General features: G+C 42.8%; 1 protein-coding gene across 4 annotated transcripts in view; it reads left to right on the top strand.

Moving 5' to 3' along the window:
- The first annotated feature begins 24,668 nt into the window (after window positions 1–24,668).
- The window catches only part of LOC147706585 (cell adhesion molecule CEACAM19-like), a 190,441-nt gene continuing 189,758 nt past the window's right edge, over window positions 24,669–25,351 (top strand). For 2 of the 4 annotated variants that reach the window (XR_015297669.1, XM_086933067.1), the window contains exon 1: window positions 24,678–24,862. The gene's annotated coding sequence lies outside the window, so the exon portion shown is untranslated. Of the gene's footprint in view, window positions 24,863–25,351 lie in introns of all 4 variants that reach the window. The other 2 variants (XM_086933066.1, XM_086933065.1) reach the window with 2 other exon arrangements.

The following is a 25,351-nucleotide window of genomic DNA, read 5'->3' as shown; positions in this document are numbered from 1 at the left end:
GGATAAAATAAGCACACCTGAATTGATACTTAAGAAAATATTAATTTGGTGGTGATAGTTGTGGGTGTTGTCCATGTGGTGCCTGTGGCTGTACATTCCATAATGTGTGTATGTAGTTGGTGTACAATGCTATGTGTAAAAAAAAGGGCATGACACATTACTTGCATGTACATTGTGACACATTCACAACATATATGCGTAGAAAAATAATGAAGAGTAGAACTTACCTGTCCCCACACCACCATGGCCTCACTCCTTCAGAACTCCGTCGCCAGGATACTGCCAGCACAATGGGAACATCTAAATCAGCTTGGTCTAAGCCCACCGGCCTGACAGTAATTGAGCACTATTAGCCAGCAGAGAAGAGCGCCGCAATACACTGTCTATTGCTGCAACATCTAAATACAGTAGGTGGATCATCGTAAGCCCAACGGAGTACATGGGATGACGGTAGTTCCACCAAGATCTGAATCAGGCCCTAAGACTCTCTCTCCACGTCTCCGTAGTTCACCTTTCACCTCTAAGTCAAAAGCCATAACACACAAACTGATGGATGTGGATGATAATGTGCCTTTCCAACCACCTGCAGGATTATTGTGGTAATTCATCAAAACCGTAGACTTATTTCAGATGTATCACAAAAATCAGTTCTCTTAACCGGATCGCTGCTGCGGTGATTTTTGCGCTGTGCGGCTGTTTTCCCTTTTCCGCGTTACATGACGAGCTCAGCTCGTCATCAGCACACGCCACCCGTGGCTGATGACGAGCTGAGCTCGTCATCAGCAGCGAAGGGGTTAAACATCAAAACTACCACTTTAACCTGACTGCAGCAATGGTGAAGGGATGTATACTACCATGGAAGAGTCGGGGTACGAGGATGGTGAACCTTTGACTATCATTCAGGATCCCCCCACTTTTTAGTAGCCTTTTTGGAAAACAGCACCTTTATTCTGGGACAGACTCACAGGCAGGGTCGTTTTGGGATTACAATTAGGCCCGGACAGTCCGAACAAAGTGGCCTACATTCGTGGGTCGTACACTTTCAGAAAACATCATTTGATTAGTCTCATTAGACTCATTTTCAGAGAAACGTAAAGTAATCTAAGCTTTTTCAAGCCTATAGAATCAATAAGATTGGTGAAAACTCGAAGCACTGCATTTTGGCCAGGTGGGCAAGTTGAAATAAAATGACCCAAGGGCCATAATACCTGATCTGGCTAGGGTTGCCTCATGGCTGTTTTTTTACCGACATGACCTGTATTTTAATATCCTGGCCGAGGGGAAAATGAAGGAAAATGTGAAAGTATCTATTTTTTCCTCTAATCAGTATGTAAACAGTCAACCTAAGTTGAAAGCACTTTAAAATATCTTCTAAAGCTGCTTTACACAACCGTGACTAATAGTTAAAGTAAAAAAAGAGAGGAAAACCACGTTCTTGTTAAAAATGAATATGGATATTTTTATATGAAGAGTGCTCTCTAATCATCATGCTCTGGCCATTGCAGAATCTTTTAACATAAATAAGTTGCCGTTTTATTTTCTAATTGCTTTTTTATAGTTTTACTAGAGGTGAAGTCGGCGCTTGGGCATTGGAGCGATTTACAGGGGCAACAGTAACACTACACAAGATTAGATTTATTTTTACGTTAGGATTTGGGAGATTAGCGTGATTTGCCCAGAATCACAGCTGGGAATGGAACCTGGTCTCCGACTGACAAAGTAGGCAGCTTTGGCCACAATGCACATCCTCTGTAGTTTAACACCTTTCGTGCTCATTCCCCTGCTGTGCTGAACGTTCCAATAAAAACGGGTGTGGTCATGACGAGCAGCGCCACCCTGCTGCATGATGAGCCGAGCTCGTCATGAGCACCGCGGCGCCATGCGCGGGCCCCCTCCCTCCCGCTCTGGGGGTAGGGGTTAATAAAAGCCTAATAAAGGTTACCTCACAGCGAGGCCTATGTAAATAAACACACAACCTACAGGAAGGCTTTTCTTCGGTCACTCCCACCCCAGCACTCCATCGCCTCAGGGTGATGACCTGCTGCTCCAGTGGGGAGTGCAATGTATGTGGCCCACTTCTAAAAGTCCTGCTCCATCAGTGAGCCCCCTGCATGCTCCCACCTGCCCCCACCCACCATTGCCTGAATCTGATGGCCTGGCAGGGGAGGGGTCATGGGAAAGACACTGCTTCACAGCCCCACTGGGGGGCCGAGGTAAGAATTACCCAACAAATAAAGCAACACCTGGCCACCATTAGGGCAGGTTGTCACATTTAATACCTTCCTCCGCACACCATAGCCTAAAGTGTGATGGCCTGGGAGGGCAGGAAGGAAGCTGAGGCCCTTCAAAAACTGGCCCACATGTCACCCTTAAGCACCGGCCCATTGGCCAGTGCCCACCTGCCCACCTTCTCAATTCGACCCTACCCACAGGCTACCCTTGCTATCTTCAAGCTGCTGTGTGCGAACCGAACAGAGAACTTACGTCCTGGTGGAGGGTGTTCTCTTTAGACTGCCAGTTTCACCATTTAGAAGCCACTGGGTTGGAAGCGAGGCATTTAGATGCTTTGAAATATCTGTAGCTTATGATCTAGTATTTAGACGTCTAGGAACTTTCTTTCTACAATGACCTATACTTGACTCTACAGTACGCCACTGGCCACAAGAAGCAGGAATTCTAAAACTCTTTTCTGCTGATGCTTTTATTTTGGGTGCCATTGGTTTGACTGAATATTTTGGAGAACTTAGAAGTTTGTCCCTCCTCAGGTGCTTTTTTTGATTTTTTTTAGATAAGATGATCCTGAGACAACGTCCTACCTTTTCTTCAGAAATTGCTTCTAGTTTTCATTACACAACACAACTGATTCTTTAGGTCACATTCTGGGTGTGCTGGGGGCAGTCCTCTAAGCCCCATGATCCTTTACCTCCTGGAGCCGGAGACAATTTGCTTGCTTTGAGCAGGTACAAAAATACAGTGGTCTTTGTCCCATGCACGGGCCACACATCAAGGGTGTATTGGGGCAGGGCTCTAAGCCCCAAGATTCTTGTCACTAGGAGGCAGAGCCAGCTTGCCCGTGATGAGCAGGTGCATCAATCTAGTGGCCCATGAACGCATTGCGGGACTTGCACCCCGGGTGTATTGGGGGCTGGACTCTAAGCCCCAGGATCCTTTGCTATCAGTAAGTGGAGCCAGCTTGCCTGTGCCGAGCAGGCACATAAATCCAGTGGCCCTTGACCACCAAGAAGATGTGCCCTGGCAAAGACCGGGCTAAGAGTGGGCCTGTTCACGCCATTCCAGGGCATTCAAGGGCCACCTCTCTTGGTATCAATTCCCAACCAGCTCCCTCTTTTAAGGTACTTTAGTGTTGACTTTTTGCCTCCAGTTTGCCCTGTTTGTGTTGCTTGAGTACAGGCTTGGCCTTATAGACTATTCCCTGAACAAATGTTCTTTGGATTTCTAGGATGCCCTTATATTTTGCCTAATTGATTTTCACGTTCATGCCCCCTGATATATTTTTGTCTTCCATACCTTGCTGCTGTCTATCCTAGTGGTTTTGCTGACTCTAGGCAGTGACATGGGGAAACGGAAAGTTCCTAGCTCGGCGGCAGCTCTGGAATCCACTGCTAAACTCTCGATAAACTTCTGGCTCGTGCAGTTGGAGTCATCCGCAAAGAAATCGATCTGGCTGAAAGGTGCCTTTCATTGGATATTGGTGATCTGACTCTTCCTTCTACATCTGCTGATATTTGTTCTGTCAATCGGTCGAGGTTGGCAGATTGCTTGGATGGATTTGACACTGTTGTGTGAGGTTCCTTGAATACTTGAAGGCTTTTTGACAACATAGTACCATAGCACAGTGTTGCTGCTACGGCCACCACATTTTTGGTCATTGCCATCTCACTTTGCCACATCCCTACCTCCAAGCCGCAACTGTGCCCGGCTCACTTGCGGAGACCGGCGGGTGCAGGTGTGCGGCAGGGTGTTGGAAGGGTTGTGTCCCGGCAAGGCAGGCAGCAGAAGGCAAGTAGCAGTGGTATTGCTGGCATTGCTCCTTGCACACTTGCAGTTCTACTCACGGTTTCATTGCTTCCTACAATAGATGGTGCCCCTTGATTCTCAGGTCCTATCTCTTCCTGTAGCATATTCCCTGGATGTTCTTGACTGGGTTTTGACTGGCCCTTGGAAATTGTGCTTGGTTTGGGTTGGATTTTTGGTTCTTTTACCCAATATACCACGCATCCCTGCATCTGGAGTTCCTGCAGCCTCCTGGTATATATGAGCAGTTATATTGGGAGAACTGATGTATTTGTATGTGGCCAGTGGCTCATCAAACCTTGTGGAGGAGGTAAGTGGTTATCTGTTGCTGCTGCTGCATCTGCTGCTCCTGTGCTGTGTTACTGAGTTGCAGCTCTTCTGCGGTGATCCCATTCTGCAGAGCCACATTGTCACAGTGCCGTTTGTTCTATCCCCTGGCACTGACTACATTGACTATATTTTCATCTCATTTCCACCCGGACCTTGTTTGCATCAGACCTGTTTTTGGACCTTGCCTTTGTCCCTGCTTCTGTCTTACACCTATATCTGCTCATTCTTCCACTTGGGTGGTCCTACCACTGCTGCGTAGTCATGTTAAAATTCTCATGGGCAAGCGCAAATCTGCTGGGTAGGGGAGCTGGAGGGTGTTCAGGTGTTACCACCTCAATAGACCTAATGCTCCAGAAGGCAATCGGGGTTGTAACCTCTGAGATTGAACAACCGGAGAAGAGACTTTCCTTGGACCCAAAGGATATTGCACGTTCAGTGCCTGGCTTCTTCTGTCAGGATGTATTGGGGGGGGGGGGAGATTGCTATGTCTGTTGGTGGTCCTCCAGTTGATATCACCCAGCAGAAACTCACCCACAAAACCGTACATGAAGAACCCAGGCAAGTTTTTAAAAAAACTACTAAATCTGCCCACGACAAATAGGCAAAGAGCAATATTGTTGTTAATTCACCACTCTCCACCTCTGTTACTGCTACTCTTGACTGTGATGTGGACCGCGCAAAACCAAAATGGTTGGTTGATTTTGTAGAGGATCGAGTTGGCAGACTAGAAGTGATTATAAGAAGGGAACTTTTGTCTGTTTTGGCTTGCTTGGCGGAGATTGGTCGGGTATGATATGTTGTTTCTAAACCCAGGCTATCATTCCCTTGGCCAAATGTCATAGTAGACCTGGCTCCTCCTTCACATTTTCAACTCCATCAGTGGCGGGAACTGGAAAAGACAAGATGAGTATTGTTTCTTCAAAAGATGCTCCCAGTACCCAAAGATAAACTAGCAGTTTTCATATATTGAATAGAGTGGGTAATCCGGGGAGGGGCCTGCAACCAGGGCAACTTCATTATCAGGGGGGCAGCATTGGTCAAAGGGGAGCAGAGGCTCCTGCACAAGAGATTAGTAACCTTCCTGTTATTAACTTGTCTCCAGCAGTGTGCCCCTATTGTCAAGAGTACCAGGACAGAGTGAAGAGTGGAAAAAAGTGCGCAAAAGTTTGTCCAACAAGTGTCTGAACTGGCTATCTAAGTACATGAATTTGCCCTCCTCCTTTGCCATAATATCCTTCTTACTCATAGAGTTTGCTAGATTGGGGAGAGTCAGAAGGCCGTTCGGGGGACTATGTCATCATGAATTTTAAAGACCCATCACAGATTCAAAAACTGTTAGCCAGTGCACCTCACTTTCAAGTCAGTCAAACCAGTATTGATCCACTCTCCTTAGGGTACATTTATAAACCACCACATGGGATTGGTTGGGCTACTCATATTCCTCTATCGCTTTGTCCCCAAAGAGGTCCAGGTGTTCCCATCCGTAGCCAGCAGTGGTCGATCGGGCTCTATAATGGTCCAGTGTCCACCGGTTTGAGGTTCTGGAACAAGTTGATTGACTTCCCAGAGAGGATCCCTAACCAGGTCCTAGGCAAGAGCAGGCCACACCTGTTCCAGCTATCATTGGGTCCACAGAAGTCTTTAATATAACCCAGAATTCTTCGCAAACAGGGGGGCTGCTCAGAGGTTCATGCAGGTGCCAACAAATCCAGCCTCTGCTCTCCACCTTATGTCCTGGAATATTGCTGGGATTGGGTCAAAAATGAATGATGGGCCTGGGGATTGTTCATAGATGACTTTGACTTCTGCATTTTCCAGAAGACTTGAGCGCTGACGAAGCTTCATCGACAGGGTTTCTTAACTCATAGTATCGAGACACTGCCCTCGGTAGCAGGTAGGCCTTGTGGGGGGCTTTTAATATGGTCCAAAGTTTTGCTGGAGTGTTCAATCAAGAAAATCCCTGCAGACTCCAGTGACTTTTTAGCCCTCAGCCTGAAACCGAAGTCTGGCATTCCATATATGTTGATTAACATCTACAACAGGTCAAGCCCCTTTTCCAAACCCTCGCTGTTTTTTAAGACCTTGAATGCATTTCTGGAAACTTTTGACCTTGGCCATAAAGTGATCATAGCCGGAGATTTTAACGCATCCTGTGAACCCTATACTCCATTCTTGGTACTGCTAAAGGATGAGAATGAATCTAGTAAAATACCCAGACTGTGTTCAGAGAAAATCACTCAAAATGAGTTCTGCTGCCCCCCAAATTATTGATATATTGAACTCTTTTGGTCTGAGGCCATGTAACTATTGTTTCCCATCTGACCTTGATACAAAGCCAACTTTCATGAGGGGGGATTATAAGAGGCATTTAGATTCTATCCTTTTGGATGTTTGTGTTTGGCATGAAATCAAAGACAGGGCAGTGCTTGATCGACATGATAGCGATCACTTTCCTATTAATCTAGTCTGGGATAAATCGCAGATAAGGGAAAGGCAAAGTTTAATCTCTCCTGATCCACATAAGGCTGTGGTGATTAGCAACAATAAATGCAAGGTAAAATGGGAGGTTCTTTTAAGATCCAAAGAGACCATAGTTGCAATCTACAAGTCAGTTTTAGACGAACTGCAAACTCTAGAGTGCACTGTGTTAACCCCTACACAGATTATGATAATGCAGGGTAATATATTTCTAAACATTTGTAACCTCTTTGTAATTGACTGTAAAAGTGAGGGGTGATCTTGGAGACCAAGAGTAAATGGTTGGTTTAATGAGTCATGCGAAACCTCCAAGAAGGCTCTCTCAGATGCTCTTAAGAGTAACCAAAGAGCACATATCATTGAGTCGAGCAGGGGATACTCCAGGGCTATTAAAACCTGCAAAGCCCAGTGAGAGGCCAGCAGATGGGATGATCTATTAGAGGCGGTAAGGCTTAGAGACAATAAGTGCTTCTGGCAGTTGGCAATAGAGATTTATCTCGCCTAGACTGCCATATCCCCCCGAAGCATGGGTGATTCACTTCTCAAAACTATATGAGGAGGCAAGTTTTGAGAGATTGGATATCAGAGACCCTTTTTACAAAAAGGGTGATAAATGCACACCAGGAAATTATAGCCCAATAAGTCTAATAGACAATATTCAGAAAGTGTGCACATTTTATCTAGGCTACGGGACTGCCCAAACCAAAGTGTTGTCCAACTTACAGCAGGGATTCAGATCCAACATCAGTTCCATAGACCAGATAGTCTATCTTTTAAGTGTAAGGTAGTAGACATTGACAGCGGGCTGCTGTATGTTGCCTTTGCAGCTGTGTTCGACCTAGTCCCCAGGACAACATTTTGGGTGGCTTTGCACAAGATTAGAGTTCCGCGTTGACTACTGTCCTTGATCCAGGCATTATATACGAAAAACTTTGTTAGGGTTAGGTGGGGCCCTGCAGGGGCATTGACCGAAGATATTCCAATTAGGGGGGGGGGGGTAGACAAGGGTGTATGTTTCCCCCCACACTCTTTCTCGTGTATATAAATGGTTGCATCTCCTATCTTTTAAACTGTGAAGATGATTCCCTGAAGGTGATGGATTATACAATTCTGTGTCTTCTTTTCGCAGATGACACTTTATTATTGTCAAAGTCCCCTCATGGTTTGTCTATTCTCTTTGATACATGTAACCATTTTTGCCTAGACCACGGCCTGCAAAGTAACAAGTACAAAACAAAGTACACATCTTTGGTATAGGAGGACAATACCCAAGAGTAAGGTACTCACAGAGGGCAGGAGGCTCTAGATAGGGGCCATGCATTTGTTTATTTGGGTGTAAGACTGGCAGACTTCCATAGTTGGGTAGCATAGGTCCAGAAAAGTCACATGATCTTAAAGCAAAGAACTGGGTCCATTTTAAGATTTGCCTATAGATCACCCACTTTGGCTATCTCCCCTCCCGTGGAGATATACAAGATTCAAGTCTGTGGTGTAGCCATGTATGGAGGAGATTTATAGGGACACTGTAATCTTAACACCTTTGAAAAGGCTGAAAATGCATTTTAAACACTCTGTTGAGACTCCCAACCAGTGAACCTATGCTGCCTATTAGAGTCGGCTTAAATCTAAGATCAATGCCTGACATTGCTCTGTTGAGATCGTTCCAATATTGGCTAAGGCTCTTGACAAATGAGGATCTTGGTCCCTACAGGGACTGTATCAGAATTATACTAGTTGGCCACCATGCTAGCAAGATCCACTGGCTTGTACACATCAGACATTGGCTATTTAAGTTGGGATTGTAAAGTTTCTGGCTACAGCCTTTTGCACTACCCAAAGGTGCATAACGAGAAGCTGAAAATGTCCTACTGGAATTATGTATTAGGCGTTACACTCTCTGTGGGTTCTCCTGGCACCCTGGTAGACTCCTTCTTGATTTTTAAATGCACACCTCAATATGAGCAATATCTGAACATGGTTACCAACCCTGCCACACGAGCACTTTATGTTAAATTCAGATTGGGTATTCTACATCTGGCTTCTTTTACCCATTCCTGGTTGAAAATGGGAGATATAATAAACCTGTGCCTGATGGGTGTGAAGTCCCAGAGAATGTCAAACGCATGCTAATATTTCGTAAGACATATGCTTAACAAAGTTCACAATGGATTATTCCCCTCTGCAAACTTCTTGGGCTTAGGGATCGACACACAGCTCTTAAAATATGTAAAACCAGCCCCAGAGACTGTCTGGTGTATTCAATTGCTAGATACATGTCAGCAATATGGTGTATTAGGTCAAATGCTTTTTTAAAATAGCCCTTTCATGTATTCCTTTTTATCTAGGCATCAACTTCCCTTGTTTATAAATTATATTTATTTTCGGGGTGTTTTACCTAAATCTCTTTTATCCTTTTATAATATTATGGATCTTAAAAAGGAAAAAAAAATGCATGATGAGTATTGTATTGCTGGACCGAAATTCTCTTCACAAGTAAGTTTTACCTTGAAATCACGTTGTACAATGAAATCGGACGTTTTATTACATTGTTTTTTAAAATTGTTAATATTGTACCTTTTATGGTTTATTTAATAGAAATAAAGGACGTACTAACATATATACATATACCAATAACATAAAATATTTAAAAAACAAACCATTTTAAATCAAATAAAAAAGTTTATGGCATACTGTTTTGTCGTTGGTAATTAGACTCCAGGAGCCAGGATGTATTCGTAAGTCTTCTTTAATAAGTCATCAGTTAAGGTAGCAACATCTCTGTACTCCAGCCAGCCTAGTGTGGTACCAGCCCCACCAGGAGCAGTCTCCCCAGCTGCTCAGCCCATCTCCAACTGCCACATTCATCCCACTCAGTCACCCAGGCATTCCACGCATCACAGGCACACCAAAATTCTAATACTAAGACACACTCTGGCTGAGCAGCTAGAGGCAGCAGGGCTAGAATGCCTGTTATAACAATGTAGAATACAACACATACATTTCTTACAATTTATATATTTATTTATTTGGTAATAGTTATTTGTTCTATTATTACATATTATTAGAATATTTAAATAATTGTAAATTATAATATAAATTGAACGTATAACCTTAATAATAGCGCTTTAGCTAGATATATGTAGGTATAAATACATATATACTAGCAGCCCGTCCCGACGTTGTCCGGGGATGAAAAGTAAAGTGTGTAATGTTGTTACAGATGAAGTATATTATTATTGTAAGATTTCGCGGTAAACTACATTTTTAGTTTCATTTGAATGAGGATGTAGAATAAATTGATTTTGCACATTCCCGGTGCGAGAGAGTGCAACATATAACTGGCCATGAGTGAAGCACTCTTCTCTTAAGTCGATGCCTATAACTTTATATGTTTGACCTTGCGATTTGTTAATGGTAGAAGCAAAGGCAATGTTAATCGGGAATTGCAAACGTTTAAATTGAAATGGTAGATCTGTAGGTATCATGGGTATGCGTGGAATGTGAGCTAACTGGCCTGCAGCAGGGCCAGATATAATAGTTGCTTTAATGACATAAGGTAAAAGACTTTTAACTTGTAGTCGGGTTCCATTGCATAGATTTGGCGGATGCAGGTTTCGCAATAAGATGATTGGAATGCCAACTTTTATTTGGAGTACATGAGGTGGAAGTCCCGAAGGGTTAAGTGAGTTTAGGAATTCTTGAGGATAATGTACTGCGTCTTCAGTATCTAATACTGTGTCAATGGATTTATATACTTTTGTTTTCCCTGGGATTTGAAGTAGTATGTGTTCATTGATGTGGTTGACACTTGTGTTTCTGGTTGCAACTATAGCTCTTTCACAAATCCATTGGTAGTCTTTATTAATAATATTGTGAACGTCTGGGTATACATGTTGTATGAGTTCCTGTAAGTTCGAGACAGCCGTCCCTAAATTTTCAATATTAATTTTATCATTTGTGTTGTGTAAATCTCCATTACCAACTTGGAGTAGAAGATCAGCAAAGAGATTATTTCCACCTCCAAAATGTGTTCTCATGTTAGTGCGTAAGGTAAGAGTTTGTACGGAATCCCATAGGTGTGATGCTTTTAAGCATGCTTTTAGTATATCAGCACGTGTTCCTCTTCGGACAACAGGAAGAGTCTGACGGAAGTCACCTGCAAAGACAAAAGTGACCCCACCCATGATTGTAGGACAATTTCTAATGTCTTGTAGAGTTCTGTGTACGGCGTCTATATGTGCGCGGTGTGTCATAGTACATTCGTCCCACATAATAAGAGACACTTTTTGAAGCAGGGTGCCTAAGGGTCCGTTTTTGCGTACTGAGAAAGTGGATTCATTTTCAATGGAAACAGTTAAAGGTAGTTTAAACGTGGAGTGTGCTGTTTTTCCTCCAGTTAGTAAAGTGGCAGCTATTCCAGAAGATGCAACTGCCAGAGCCAATAGTCCTAAAGAGCGTATTTTTGCAAGTATTAGGTTGATTAAGTAAGTTTTCCCAGTCCCTCCTGGTGCATTTAAGAAGAATATTTTTCCATCTTTTGTTTCCACACTTTCAACAATGGTGTTGGATGCTATTGTTTGATCGGGCACTAAGTTTGGCAAATGTTGTGCAACGTATTCCAGTAGGTTCTCTGTAGAGTTTTCTAAATCAGTATGGTTGTACGGTGTATGTATAGTTCTATTTGTTTGTGGCAGTTTGAAATCTTTTAAAGTTTTTTCACTTAGTACATACACAGAGTCTTCAATTAGTATGAGACCCTGGTTAAATATGTCATTACTCATTGTTATTGATTCATCATTTGTTTCTTGACGCCTATTGTGTAGTATATCTTCAAACAAATCTTCTTTGTATTGGTCCCATAAAGTAAGAGGATCAGATGGGTTACAAAACAGCAGAATAGTAACAAACAATTCACGTAGCTTAGATGGGGAATGTGAAAGTGCAGCATCACCTAACGTATGTTTCCAATGTTGGTCGTCTTCAATGAGTCCAAGTTCTTTACACGCTGCTTGATAGGTAGGCATTAGTTGTTCGTTAACCGTTAAAAGAGTGTCAAAGCCTGTAGGTCCGCGAACATGTTGTAAAAGAATGCGTAAGTGGAAACACTCCGATTGGTTTGGGTGAATAGTGTACATTCTACCAAGAGCTGAGTCTTTTTTTACACCAGGGTGTCCTAATACTTGCTGTCCACGTTTTCGTTGTTTAAAACTTGATTTTGACCATGTATAGTACTGTGGTACTTCTTGGTATAGCAATGTTTTTGCAAAATTGTCGGTGGCACACAATTGGAAGAAGGCAGTAAGCGTTGTGTGCGTCGGGTTTTGCGCTACATGTAGAATGTTTTTGTCATTGAAATAGACTCTTTGACCATTTTCAAGATGCATAGCTAGATGTGTGACAGTGGGATGGCGTTCATGAATGTGAAACTCTAGAATGCGCCACACTGCTTCGGAAGTGCTAATATACCGTCCATTTAGATATGTGTCTATTTCATTGTGTTTGTTTTCAATAGCAGCAGTTGCTTGATCCGAGCCATTGTTAATATTTTTGAAAATATATTTGATAGCTTTACCAGATTGGCAGTATTCAATATTAATGTGAGCATTGAAAGTGCGACAGAGTAGTGGTGAATATGGAACAACCCACTGATTATTGACAGTGACTTCCTGTCCTCTAACCGTCATTGTGACAGTATGTCCACCATGTTCAGTGTTCCTCCTACGATAAATGGGGTAGCCGTTAACCCCAGTTTCTATCTCATTAATGAGAGGGCGTGGGTATTTTTTGGTGCAAATCCCGTTTTTCATACATGGTGAAAGAATGTTGTGTTCACCACAAGGACCATGTATCATGTTTTTCTTGACAATAAGAAATAGTTTTGGATCGTTAATAGGATCAGGCAGCTCTGCGGAGATAATGAGATCAACGTCATCGGCATTAATTTTTGGTTCAAGCCATAATAGTATGTGTACATGATGTAGTCCTCTCTTTTGCCATTCAATAGTAAATACGTAAGCTTTAGCAGATCCAAAGATACCCTGTTGTGTTAATAGTTTCATTAGTGTTTTAACTTTCAAATTGAAGACCCGTGCAACAATGTCATGTCTATCGCATGGTTTTTGTTTTGGGAACAGTTGATTTTTAATTTCTTGCCACTCTGGATTGCATGTGAAAGTAATGAATAAGTCTGGTCTGCCATAGTGCCTGACGTATGTCATAGCATCTTGTGTTTTTTCGTGCATGTACCTTGGTGATCCAGTGAAGGTAGCTGGTAAAATAACATGCAGTCCAATGTCTTGAGCTTGTACGTTGTGATCTTGATTGACAGCATCTTTTAAATTGATGTAGTTGTCTGCTCGTAGTTGTTTTTGATTGTGCCTGTTAAAGTCTAGTCTTTCTGTGATCATTTTGGCCATCATATCTACAATGTATTGATTGAAGAGATTGCGGAACCAATGCAAGGTATTGAAAGTTGTATTTCTAACCATAAGAGTATAGGCATAGTACTGCATGCATGTAACTGTTTTGTTTGTTGCAGAGTTTGTTTGTTGTATATTTAGACAATAACCATCTTCACCTGTAGGGAATAGGATGGGGTACTGTAAAGGATCATAGGATCTATGTAATTCAAATACTTTGCGTAATACTCCCTCTCGGGTATGTAATACAATGTTGCGTGGTCCCTTGTTTTTGTTGACTAAAAGAACTGCAACTTCATTGGTAGTTGGTGCATTATATCTTCCTGCATGTGTATTTGGTGGCCGTTTATCAGCGTGTATAATAATGCGCAAATCTTCCTCTTGTGAATTCATTTCATAGTTGTACTTTAGTGAACAAATGTATAAGTTATGATGGTGTAATGTGTCTTGTACTAGTTGTATAAGGTGTGTGTTTAAATTTGGCACCATGTGTGAGCGTGCGTCTATTTGTTGTTTTTGGGATAGGAAATATATTTGTAGGAACTGTGGCGCTTTCCCTTCTATTGGAAGCATACTTCCAATCAAGTGGTATAACTGTCCCTGTATTTTAAATGTTGGCATGAAATTGCCTTCCCTAACTTCATTTGCACCAAAGGATGTCATTTGGAATAGAGTATTGTAACGGCGTGTGTTTGTTAAGAAATTATTTGAAAGTGTGTGAGTGCCATCTAGTAGTTGTCTAATGAGTGGCGGTGGATCTGGAATGTTGTTAATAAGTACTTTTCCTGATGAGCAGCAAAGGCCTTTAGGTTCTGCCTTCCATTTAAGTGCTTTGCAGTGAGTACAGACATTGTCCATGTCTCCAATTTTGACATGTGGACTGTTGCAGTAGTCATGAAGTGGGTTGTAGTTGAATGCAGATCTGAGAGTGTTTGTGTGTTGTACTGTATGTTCTTCTTGTTGTGATTGCATATTTGGAGTTATTAAAGTTTGCTGTTTTTGTAGGTGAGTGGTGCCTTTGTTGGTCTTGTTAGTGTTGTCCACGTGTGTTGTTGGCTGTGGAGTACTGTTATAATGCTGTTGTGAATGTGTTGTATTTGTTGTTTGTGAAAGATATGAGGTTGATGGTGCATCGATGTTATGTAATGTTTCCTCATTATTTGTCTGTGTCAGTCTTATGCGCTTGTTTGTGTTTGCGCGTTTTTTATATGTAGTCCGTGAAAGATGTGTTTTCCTCTTCACCATATTGAAATGAATGTGTTTTAAATATTTACAAAAGAGAGAGTAATGTAGTTATGCTGATGTTCACTGTTGCTTTCCCTAATTGTTTTTGCGTAGTAATGTCACAATTGTCACTTTTCCCTTATGTATCTTAACGTCTGCTTTTGTAATCTGGTTACGTGTATTGTGCTCCTTATGTTTCTCGTAACCTGCACACTTGTCACTGTTTCCTCCTGGCAGTTTTTGCTACCTCATGTATATTTTTCGTTCACAATTGTCACTTTTCCCTCATGTATGTTAACGTGTGCTTTTGTAATTTGTTCACGTGTAATGTGCTCCTTATGTTTATTGTGACCTGCACACTTGTCACGGTTTACTCCTGGCAGTTTTTGCAAATTTTCTTTGGTCACAATTGTCACTTTTCCCTCTTGTATCGTAAGGTCTGCTTTTGTAATCTGTTCACATGTAATGTGCTTCTTATGTTTTAATTATCCTTGTACTTGTGTTTAGTACCTGTTTGTAAGTTGCACACACCACTTTTCCCTTGTAACACACAGTATGCAACCTCTGAAATTTTGTTTGCTGTTGATACTTGCACAAGTGCCACTATTGCCTACGTAATGTTTATTCTTGTGCCTGAGTGTGTAGCATATATTGCAGTATTATACCTCTAATTGTACGTTGTTTTGTGTTGTAACCTGCACACTTGTCACTGTTTCCTCCTGGCAGTTTTTGCTACCTCATGTATATTTTTTGTTCACAATTGTCACTTTTCCCTCATGTATGTTAACGTGTGCTTTTGTAATTTGTTCACGTGTAATGTGCTCCTTATGTTTATTGTAACCTGCACACTTGTCACGGTATACTCCTGGCAGTTTTTGCTTTATTTTATTTTTTTATTTGGTCACAATTGTCACTTTTCCCTCTTGTATTTTAAGGTTTCGGTTTTGTAATCTGTTCACATGTAATGTGAGTTTTTTGTTTTAATTTTTTTGGTCACAATTGTCACTTTTCCCTCATGTATCGTAAGTCCGCTTTTGTAATCTGTTCACATGTAATGTGCTTCTTATTTTTTAATTATCCTTGTACTTGTGTTTAGTACCTGTTTGTAAGTTGCACACACAATTTTTCCCTTGTAACACACAGTATGCAACCTCTGAAATTTTGTTTGCTGTTGATACTTGCACAAGTGCCACTATTGCCTACGTAATGTTTATTCTTGTGCCTGAGTGTGTAGCATATATTGCATTATTATACCTGTAATTGTACGTTGTTTTGTCTTGTAACCTGCACACTTGTCACTGTTTCCTCCTGGCAGTTTTTGGTACCTTATGTATTTAGTTTGGTCACAATTGTCACTTTTCCCTTATGTATGTTAATGTCTGCTTTTGTAATCTGTTTACGTGTAATGTGCTCCTTATGTTTCAGTTCTGTTAGTTCCACACGCCACTTTCCCTTGTAACAGAATGTATGCTACCTCTTATATTTTGTTAGCTGTTGATACTTGCACAACTGCCACCATTGCCTACGTAACGTTTATTATTGTGCCTGAGTGTGGAGCATATCTTGTAGTATTATACCTCTAATTGTACTTGTTTTGTGTTATAACCTGCCCACTTTTGATAAATTTGCCCCACTTTCTACAAATGAAACAAAACAACTTCTTGCCTCAACCAGATCACACTCTCATTGTGACCCCTGCACTGTGTCAGTGGTTAAATTAGCCCCAGAACCCATTGCCAAATCATCACTTCCTTGTTTAATGCGATGTTTGAAACAGGAGACTTCTCTAAAATTTGGAAGATAGCCTTAATACTTCCATTGGTGAAAAAACATAACTTGGATCCTAGGGATCCAAATAATTTTCAGCGAATTTTCCGCTTTCCGCTGCTGCAAAATTGTAAACAAAGCAATGAAAATCAGGTGTTAGATACCACTCAATATGGGTTCAGAGAAGGACACAGCACAGAGTCAGCCCTCATAAAATCGACAGAAGATATTAGGGAAGCCCTCGATCAAGGAGGTAAGGCAGCACCAATCATGTTGGATGTCTCCGCTGCTATCGACACTGTCCATCATGATCTCCTACAGGATTTTTTGTCAGAGTGTGGGGTCCAAGGCGAAGCATGGAGGCTATTAAAATCCTTTCTAACTGATAGAACACAAATAGTGTCCCTGGACAAATTCTACTCCAAACCTTTTTCCCTGACTTGTGGAGTGCCGCAGGGGTCGTCCCTTAGCCCTACCCTTTTTAATGTGTACGTAGTGCCCCTGATTAGATCCTTTGGCTTTAGTCTTACATCCTACATGGGCGATAAACAAATTGTTGTGTTGCTGCTGCAGGAATTGAATCAGGGAAGAGTAAGGGGTTCCATGACTGCATGGAAGCAGTTACAATCTGGATGACACAAAATTGCCCGTAGCTCATATCATGCAAAACTGAGATCCTCATGTTTGGAAATAAGGCCAACTTCTGGATCCAGAACTGGTGGCCGGCAAAACTCTCCCTAAACCCACGCAAAAGGCTAAAAACATGGGAGTTATAGTGGATGACAGACTGAACTTCGGGGATCAGATACATGCCACGGCCTCAGCCACTTTTCACTCTCTTAAAATGATTAAAAAGATAAAGCTGTTCCTGTCGGAAGATAATAAACAAACTGTTGTTACATCTCTCATTCTATCACGGCTGGATTACTGTAACAGGCTTTATTTGAATTTTCAAGAGCATTATTTAAATAAGCTGCAAATCTTGCAAAACGCGACCACAAGACTTTTACCGGCACATCAAAATGTGTCTCGGTCTCCAAGGAAATCAAAAGACTACACTGGCTGCCAATCAGGAAACGGTTGTGTTTTAAATCTTTATGCACAGTTTTCAAGGCTTTACTTCGGCTGGGAACAGAATATCTGAAACAACGGTTTCAATGGTACACTCCCAAAAGAAACTTGCGCTCACTGGGAGCTAAACTAGTGATCGTACCCACCATTAAGAAAGCTACATGGGGTGGGAGAAGCTTCATCACATGCGCGGCAAAGCCTGGAATGACCTCCCTACAATCTTTGGAACACCACTGACCTCCTCGTATTCAGAAAGGAACTGAAAACCTGCTTTTTAATGTATAGAATCTCCTAAAGTTCTTGAACTCAGAGAGGTAGCAGTCAGCGCAGGACACCCCGAGTAACCGCTGTGCTTTAGAAATTATATAACATATATAACATAACATTATAAACTTTTTATCAACATTGGATTCCTTCATCATCGGCTGGTGATCACTGAGTGCCGCATTCATTGTGCTGGACATGCAGTGGTGGCAGCCGTCTGGTTGCTTCAATAAAATTGAAAATTATGGTCAGCAACTGAATTTCTGTATTGCCATCTGGTGAACAGGTATTCTGCAGAATTCGTTGAGGGTAGCGTGTTATTTAAGCAGACGCTGTGACTAGTGAGCCTGTGCTGTTCAGGTGATCAGCACACCTTTCTTTTAATATTTAAATTATACATAATCATTATTTATTTTTAAGAAAATTTACAGTGGTGTCCGGTGATTAGCACCCTCACCAATTTAATGCTCAGTGCTATCATGTTGTACTTACAGTTTGCTGGTTTTGTGATTCTTAGTGTATTTTTGCATTGCTGAGTGGGAAATTTGGAAAAAATGGCCAACATACAACCGCTACCATTTTTCCTTGAGGATTTTGGAGAACCGCCTTTACAATTAGAGTTGTGGCTTGATTTATTTGAAGCGCAGGTTGAGGTTCTGGAAGATGGTGAATGTAATCCAGATATACGATTGCCTTTACAAAGGCATAGATTGGGCACAATAGGATTAAGGGAGCTGAAGAATTTACCTCCTTTAGAGAATGTGGGGGATGCAGATGTTTACCAATGAGATGTTAAGCAACTGCATGAGAGGTACAGTAGAAATATTCATGTGGTATTGTAACGGTGTTAATTTTCTTCTATGGAACAGAAAGAAGAAGAAACTATTGATAAGTACCTGACTGCTTTGAGGAGGATAGCGGTGACATGAAGTTAGCAGGGGCTATAAGGAACTTACCGACTAGTAAGGCTGCAGGCCCCAACAGCCTGCCGGCTGAGCTCTAAAGAGGCATGGTTGATGTGGTGGTTCAATATGTGCTTCCAATGTTCTGGGAGGCAATAACAGTGGGCTGCCTTCTAGAAGATCAACGTCTAGCCACCATAGTATTAGTACTCAAGGTGGGTAAAACCCTTGAAGATTGCACTTTCTATTGCCCTATTTCCTTGCTAAACATAGAGGCCAAGGTGCTGACTAAAGCCCTTGTGACCCGGCTCCACAGTGTTATTACATCTCTAGTACACCCAGATCAGTCAGGATTTATGCCCCATATGAGTACTAGACTGAATCTGAGATGCGTCTATGGCATTATGCACCTTACCAAGACTAGAGGGGAGGAGGCAATGTTACTGTCCTTGGATGCTGAAAGGGCGTTCATTAGCAAAGAATGGCATTGCTTGTTTGCTGTGTTGGAAAGGTTTGGGTTTGGCCGTGATACAGTGCTTGGATAAAGCTCCTATACACAGATCGCCTGACTAGAGTGCGACTGAATGGCACAGTCTCCAGTCACTTTGCCCTTTATAAGGGTACACAACAGGGGAGCCCAATATCCCCTAAGCTGTTCGCCTTAGCTCTCGAACCCTTAGCTGTCTGTATTAGAAGAGTTCCTTTGGTGATGGGTATATCGGGAGATGGCAACTGGGAGGAGCGCATATCCGTGATTGTGGACAATGTTTTGCCACAAGGCCACGCTTCACTAAATTGAGGCTACTTCACATATTCAAACTTTTTGTAGCTACTCAGGGTACCAGATACACTGGGACAAGTCTCTCCTCTTCAACCTTACTGAGAGGGTCCTGTCCCTGAATGCCAGCGGTGTCCCACTTGTAATGTAATGTAATGTAAAAGTAATTTGTAGAGCGCAACTAACACCCAGCAGTTTCTTGGCGCTAAAGCAAAAGGAAACAGACAGTCCGTGGGGCAAGAAGCATTAATTGTAGGCATTACAAAACAAGTGGGTTTTAAGAAGGGACCTAAAATGGGTGTAGGGAGAGGCTAGTCTTAGACCTAGCGGGAGAGCATTCCAGAATAACGGGGCAAGGAATGAGAACCTTAGTCCTCCCAATTTTTTGCGTTTAAAGGTCGGGGCCCGAAGTAAGGCCAGATGGGAGGAACGAAGGTTGCGAGAGGGGACATATGGGTGCAATAAAAAAATAAAAGAGGGGCCTGTACCTGCAAGGGACTTAAAGATAATGCAACCCAATTTGAACTTGCAGCGCTCAGAGACAGGGAGCCAGTGGAGGGATTTTAACAAAGGGTGGACATGTTGATGTCTGGGTTGATGGCAGATGAGCCGTGCAGCCTGGTTTTGTACAAGTTGTAACCTCTTCAGTTGGTATACCAACGTAAAGGGAGTTGGCATAGTCTATCCTAGAGATGACTAAAGCCAACAGAACCAGGGTGAGAGCCTCGGTGGTAAGGAAGCGGGCAATCTTTCGGATTTTCCTTAACTGGAAAAAACTAGAAGAGACTACCGCGTTGATCTGGGGCTTCATCGTGAGGTCATTACTGATGATGATCCCGAGGTTTTTTACTGAGTTGACAGGAGTGGGGGGAAGGCCCAGTCTGGAGGGCCAAAAGATGGATTTCCAAGGGTTGGCAGCCCCCCCAGACAAGCACCATCTCTGTCTTGTCGGGGTTGAGTTTCAGGTGATTCACCCCCATCCAGTCACTGATGTGACAGAGAGTGGATTGAAGGTTGTCGATGGCCTGGTCCGAGGAATTAATATCGAAGACACTCTGAATGTCATCCGTGTCATTGAACGCGGTGACACAGCTGCCTCGTAAGGACCGAATAAGGGGAGTCAGATATAAATTAAAAAGAAGAGGGGATAAAGAGGAGCCCTGCGGGACGCCGCAGGTTAGCCCGACCTCATCAGCAGAGAACTGAGAGAGCCGAACCGCCTGACGGCGGTTGCTCAAAAAGGAGCGAACCCAGTCAAGGGCGGTGCCCCGGATGCCAGCCTCCTCGACCCGGCCGACCAGGATATCATGGTCTACCGTGTCAAAGGCGGCCGACAGATCCAGGAGCACCAGGACCTGACTGGTATTAGAGTCAGCCCCTCTCCACAACTCCTCCATAACTGAAAGTATAACAGATTCCGTGGAATGATTGGGTCGAAATCCGGCTTGTTGGGAGTCGAGGAAGTGAGAGTCTTCAATAAAGGTGCTCAGGATGTTAGTGACATGAGACTCAAGGACTTTGCTGAGGTAGGGGAGAAGGGAGATGGGGCGGAAGTTACTCATGACTGTGGGGTCTGCCGTAGGTTTCTTTAGGATGGGCACAACCTCTGCCCTTTTAAATGGCCCGGGGACTAGGCCAGAGGAGAGAGAGTTGTTCAAAAGTACCAGAGGGGGGGGGGAAGGGCAGGCGGTAAAAGCCTCACGGAGAATCAAAGGAGGGCAACAGTCCATAGGGGATCCAGAGGCAACCTTCTTTAAGAGAGCAAAAAGCTCCATCGCTGAAATTGGAGGAATCTGAGTCAGCTGCGTGGAGTTGGGAGAGAGCAGGGAAGAGTCGGGCCTACGGGGATGGAGCGGGGCCGAGGACAGAATACTGTTTTTAATATTGGCGATTTTCTCCACGAAGAAAAGATTTAAGGAGTCACACAGTGCACGGGAAGGGAGAGGTTTAATGGTAACCCTATCTGGGTTTGACAGCTCCTCCACAATAGAGAAAATATCCTTGGTTCTAGTGGTGGAGTCAACAATCTTTTTTGAAAAATAAGTAGACTTAGCTTGCAGGACCGCTATTTTGTATTCTTTGAGCAGGGTTATAAACCGCATTTTCATGTCGGGGGCGTAGCCGCGTCACCACCGGCGCTCAGCCTGCCTAAGACCCAGCTTCTGGATTTTAAGGTCCTCGGTGAACCACCTTTGAGCATCATGCAGGCGCTTAAGCTTAATGTGTCTAAGCGGGGCCACGGTATCACTTGCTGACTCCAGCCAGTGTGTAAGGGCAAAAGCTTGGGTGTCGATGGAGCCAGAATTAGAGGGAATGGAAGTTCTAAGTAAGGTGACAAATTCACTAAGATCAGCCCTATTCCAATTCCGGGCCGAGAGGTTACCTTCCAAAGCTCTGCCAGGGCAGGGGGCAACCATGAGGGAAAAGGAAATTATAAAATGGTCTGACCATAAACAAGGTGAGATTGAAAGGGCAGATATGTCCAGGTTGGAAGTCCAGATCTGGTCCAAGATGTGACCCTTAATGTGAGTTGCTGCTTTTATGTGAAAGAGACAATTCATACTAGATAGAAGATCAGAAAATGTTGCAGAGCAGGCACTCTCTTTTACATCAAAGGGCCAATAATTAAAATCACCTAGGACTAGAATTTTAGAATTATTGATAACAAGTTGGGAAAGCATGTCTCCGAACATTGTAGGGAAATTGGGCATGGACTGGGGGGGACGGTAGACTAAGACACAGATAAAAGGGGTCACTGGAGATTCCAGTTTCAATACAATTTAGTCGACCGAGGGGATACCGACTGAAATCACGGCGGAGAATCTGATAGAGTTTTTAACAATCGCTGCGACCCCACCTCCCGATTTACCAGAAGCTCTGTTTGCTAGGACGATGTAGTAGCCAGTGGGGATTGCGGCAAGAATGTCAGGGATAGACTCCTCATTAAGCCATGTCTGCGTTAGTAACAATATGTCCGGTTTCTCAGAGTCTAACAGGGCAAATATTTCCAACTGGTGTTTTACCAGTGAGCGTGTATTGAGATAGATCACTGTGAGATTGGAGTATGGAGGCCTATTGATAGGAGGAGAATTAGTGGTTGAAAGAGGGGCTGAGGGTAGAGAGGTTACTATCTCAGGAAAGGTGTCTTCAAACCAGAGACAAGTTTAACTCCCTCAGGGACACTATTTCGAGAACAGAGTTAGTCTTCCTTGCGGATGCCCTGCTGCCACAGTTGGATCGTATGAGAAGGGACGTGGTACACTGGAGGAGCCTACTGATTTCTTTAAAAGGAAAAGCGGTACTCTTCAAAATGACGACGTTGATGCGACTTATATGTCTACAAAACACCCTCTATAAGATTCCCGATGGTTTCTTCCGAGTTGTAGATAGTGAACTGAGGATGCTGCTGTGGGATGGGGGTGACTCCAGAATAGCATTCGGCAAGCTCCAGAGGAGTGTCTATGAGGGGGACCTGGCAATACCTGACATCAGGAAGTACTATTGGTCCTCCCAGATGGTGGCAATCAATGATTGGGTGTTCGCAGACAGAGATGAACCAGCCTAGTAGATTATCTAGTGATGGGGTGGGGGGGGGATACCCTGCAGTGTTATGTAGATACACAAGCTATAGTGCAAGCCTGGCGCGAGGTAACTAAATTCCTTGGGTGGGAGTAGAGGTTAACAGAAAGAACCTCATTGGGGGATAGTGATTTTCTACATGAAGTAGGGAGCTTACAGGGGTTTGGTAAGTGGAGGCTACTGGGCATAGACCACGTCGGGGATGTCTGGCGGGGATTGGCCATAATCTCCTTTGAAGACTTGCAGGATGAGTACCAGACTCAGAACGATACTGATACATGCAGCTGGGTCATGCGCTGCACAATCATATCTGGGAAGAGGAACAGCTGCCGGAATATGCTCCTATGGAGGACATGCTCTGTTACATCCAATAATAGACAGGGCCACATCCCTCATATACAGGAAAAGCATGCACAAGTTGGGGCGCTGTAACTCAAACCATTGTGCCAGGGCCTGCCAGGAAACGGGTGCCGCCTTTCACATCCTCTGGGGACGTCCTGACATCCCAAAATACTGAGAGGGGTTAGCGAGAATTATGTCTGAAGTGATGGGCTCAGCAATACCCCTGTAGGCTAGGTGGCATATATTGTGTGTGACGGGGGAGGAGATTTGGCCGAGATACCAGATATTTTGGCTGATGTATACGGCTATGGTAGGTTTTGGGTCACTGGGTTGAGTATTCGGGTCTTTGAACGTTCTAGGGACCGGGGTTGGGAAGGGAGGGAGCTAGGCAATCCCCCCTTTTTGTGATCCTATGGTAATGTATGGAAGTCAATATCTATATGTAAGGTTTTTTTCTATCTGGTGCTGGATATACTAAATATAAGTGTTGTAATGACATTTACTGTGCTTGATACCACACAGTCTGTTGTTGTAATATTATACTCTGCAACTGAGAAATGTTTAATAAAAATAATTCTTTAAAAAACGAATTAATCAGTGATGTCATCCAATTTTTTTTTTTACAGAGTTTATATAGCAAGAACTTGACCCGAATTGGGTATCAGAGCGCTTTACATAGCACCAGTTGCATTACATGAGAACACATTCATTTTTGTTAGGCACAGGGAGATTAGGTGATTTGCCTCAAACCCAGTTCCCCAGGTCGACCGCCCTAGCCGTTAGGCCAACTCCTCTCCAAAATGATGAGACTGAACATGTCATGAGGGATATAATATGTGAGGTCAATGGCAGTGAAATGCAAAGCACAAGTTATATTTAGCTCGAGTAATTATAACTGTTGAATGTCAGTGTTTTTTTTTGTTTTAGGTGGTATATTTAAATTAACAGATTCACATAACCATATTGTCACTTTAACCTTTGTGTTTTTAGTGAATATGTACATATACGTATATATTCTTGCCAATGTACATTTCTTTTTAGGGAAGAACCTATTAACCTAAATTATTCCAGATATATTGCTTTACCAGTGTGTGTTTATTTTTTTATTCTTTACAACTACATAATATTTTCATTACTTGTACACTTTTAAAGACTATTGTATCGGAATAAAAAAAATGCAGACTGGCCTAGGCAAACCTATTGGCTTTGCCAGTGCTTGTTTTATCAGATGGCATGAGCTTCAGCAACAAAAGAATAGTGTGCTGTAAATGAGTGCATTCTTCTGACATGCAACACCGATTCATATGTGGATAGCCTTTGGGTTTGCGTTTGTTTGCTTCACCTGGTTCAATAACTGGACATTGCTCTTCCCTTGCTGCGAGCTCGGGTTAAATTTGTCATTTCTTTGTCGCCATCCCCCATCCCTGTTACCGCCTGCTACGGTATTGGCCAGAGTACCAGGAAGTTAAGTCTCATATAGGGAGAGAGTTTTGTTCAAAGGTGACAGGCTGGTGCCAGGGAGGGAGTGGCCCAATCCCAGCTCTTTTCACCTGAATATTCGGAAAAATTCCCCTGGAGAGGATTCAAAGCAGAGTCGGTGGATTCTGAGCAGAGAACGACATCTTCATCCGCGACAGAGACACTCTCAGCTTGGAGGAGGGAAGTGTGACCTGGTGAGTGACAGAGCCACTCTCAGACAGCTGAAAAGACAAGATAAGGAACAGAGTCACTCTCAGACAGTTGAAAGGACAGCATTAGGAACAGATCATCAATACAAAAAGTGACGCTATGGAACTAATTCATATAAATCATTATTCAACATAGGTTTATCAATTACCTATCTGACCTGACACAATTCTTCTAGAGCAAATCAATTCAGTTTTCTATGTATATCATTTAAATCCTAAAACCTCAACAAATCAATAACATCCCCAGGATATGTAGTTTTCTTTTTACAGTGTGTTTTATTCACTCAAATATTTTGTGTATTTATTTTTTTAATTTACAAACTTCTTTTATATAGATACTCTTCTTTTGTGTTATACAAATCTAAAATTACAATATTTACACATCCCCCACACAATTTACATAAACCTATACAAAAATTTTGGTTAAAAAAAGGTAAATAAAACATTTACATATTGTTTCAAAAATAGTCCCTA

The sequence above is a fragment of the Lissotriton vulgaris genome, chromosome 7, assembly GCF_964263255.1.
Source record: "Lissotriton vulgaris chromosome 7, aLisVul1.2, whole genome shotgun sequence".
Lineage (NCBI taxonomy): Eukaryota > Metazoa > Chordata > Amphibia > Caudata > Salamandridae > Lissotriton > Lissotriton vulgaris.
This window is presented reverse-complemented; position numbering and strand designations above follow the sequence as displayed.